The sequence below is a fragment of the Rhinolophus hipposideros genome (assembly GCF_964194185.1).
Source record: "Rhinolophus hipposideros genome assembly, chromosome: X".
Taxonomy (NCBI): domain Eukaryota; kingdom Metazoa; phylum Chordata; class Mammalia; order Chiroptera; family Rhinolophidae; genus Rhinolophus; species Rhinolophus hipposideros.
Genome location: NC_138046.1, coordinates 82,416,515 through 82,418,807, shown reverse-complemented (window position 1 = coordinate 82,418,807; position 2,293 = coordinate 82,416,515). Strand labels below are relative to the sequence as shown.

General features: G+C 39.9%; 1 pseudogene across 1 annotated transcript; it reads left to right on the top strand.

The window, feature by feature from the left end:
- Positions 1-642: 642 nt before the first annotated feature.
- On the top strand, positions 643-2,013 carry LOC308495072 (elongation factor 1-alpha 1-like; annotated as a pseudogene). Its single transcript has one exon. The product of its transcript is annotated as an elongation factor 1-alpha 1-like (transcript).
- Positions 2,014-2,293: the final 280 nt, after the last annotated feature.

The window sequence follows — 2,293 nt, the reverse complement described above, 5'->3', positions numbered from 1 at the left end:
TATAAAAACTCCACCCACCCTTTTAGTCCTCCCTTTTACATTATTGATATTACAATTTTCTACTTTGTGTTGTGTGTTTGTTAACAATTTATAGTAACCATAATTATTTTTAGTACTCTTGTTTTTTATGATTATACTATAGTTGAGTTTTTAACACACCATCCTAATATGGAGTTTGTTTTGTAAGTTTGTGTATTTTTCCCTTTGACTAGTGTGTTGTATACTGTGTTATATACTATATAGTTATATAGTTGTATACTAGTGTGTTATCATGCTGCTGATTTGTGTCTTTTCAGTTCGCTAAGAAAACTCCTTTCTGCATTTTGTGCAAACCAAGTACAGTCATGGTAATCTCCCTCATCTTTTGATTGTCTGGGAAAGTCTTTATTTCTCCTTCATATCTGATGGATAAAATATCCTTGCCTGGCAATTTTATCTTTCAGCATTTTCATTATGTGACTCTCCCCTTTCCTGGACTGTAGAGTTTCAGCTGAGTGATCCATTGATTGCTTAATGGTAGTTCCTTTATAGGCTACATTTCTTTTCCTGTCTTTAACATTACTTCCTAAATACACACACATACACACACACACACCTTTTTCACAATGGGTTTGCTGCCAGAACACAGGTGTAGTGAAAACTATGGCTAAATCTAATTCAAAATGGGAAAGGAAAAAGACACACATCAACATTGTTGTCATTGGACAGGTCGACCACTACTGGTCATCAGATCTACAAATGTGGTGGGATCGACAAAAGAACCATCAAAAAAAATTGAGAAGGAGGCCACTGAGATGGGAAAGAGCTCCTTCAATTATGCCTGGATTTTGGATAAACTGAAAGCTGAAGATGAGCATATCACCATTTATAGCTCCCTATAGAAATTATGTGACCATCACTGATGCCTCAGGACACAGAGACTTTATTAAAAAAATGATTAGAGGCCTATCTCAGGCTGACTGTGCCATCCTGATTGTTGCTGCTGGTGTAGGGGAATTTGAAGCAGGTATCTCCAAGAATGGGCAGACTGATGAGCATGCCCTTTTGGTTACACACTAGGTGTGAAACAACTAATTGTTGGTGTTAACAAAATGGATTGCACTGAGCCGCCTTACAGCCAGAAGATATATGAGGAACCGTTAAGGAAATCAGCACCTATGTTAAGGAAATTGGCTACAACCCTGACACAGTAGCATTTGTGCCAATTTCTGGTTGGAATGGTGATAATATGCTGGAGCCAAGTGCTAACATGTCTTGGTTCAAGGGATGGAAAGTCACCCATAAAAATGGCAATGCCAGTGGAACCATGCTGCTTGAAGCTCTGGATTGCATCTTGCCACCAATTCATCCAACTGATAAGCCTTTGTGTCTGCCCCTCCAGGATGTCTACAAAATTGGTTGTATTGGTACTGTCCCTATGGGCCAAGTAGACACTGGTGTTCTCAAACCCGGCACGGTGGTCATCTTTGCTCCAGTTAATGTTACAACTGAAGTAAAGTCTGTTGAAATGCGCCATAAAGCTTTGACTGAAGCTCTTCCTGGGGACAATGTAGGCTTCAATGTCAAGAATGTGTCAAAGATGTTCATCATGGCAATGTGGCTGGTAACAGCAAAAATGACCCACCAATGGAAGCAGCTGGCTTCACAGCTGAGATGATTATCCTGAGCCATCCAGGCCAAATCAGTGCTAGACACACTCCTGTGCTTGATTGTCATACAGCTCACATTGCTTACAAATTTGCTGAGCTGAAGGAGAAGATTGATCATCATTCAGGGAATAAACTGGAAGATGGCCCCAAGATTTTGAAATCTGATCATGCTGCCATCACTGATATGGTTCCTGGCAAGCCCATGTGTGTTGAGAGCTTCTCTGACTACCCTCCTCTTGGCCATTTTGCTGTTCATGACATGAGGCAGACAGTTGCTGTGGGTGTCATCAAAGCAGTAGACAAGAAGGCAGCTGGAGTTGGCAAGGTCACAAAGTCTGCCCAGAAAGTTCAGAAGGCTGAATGATACCTACCAATACCTACCACCCCAATCTTAATCAGTGGTGGAAGAATGGTCTCAGAACTGTTTGTTGGTCTCAATTGGCCATTTAAGTTTAATAGTAAAAGACTGGTCAATAATTACAATGCATCATAAAACCTTCAGAAGAAAAGGAGAATGTTTTGTGGACTATTTTGTGTGTGGGGGGCAGTTTTTAAGTTATTAGTTTTTAAAATCAGTACTTTTTAATGGAAACAACTTGACCAAAAATCTATCATAGAATTTTGAGACCCATTAAAACAAAGTT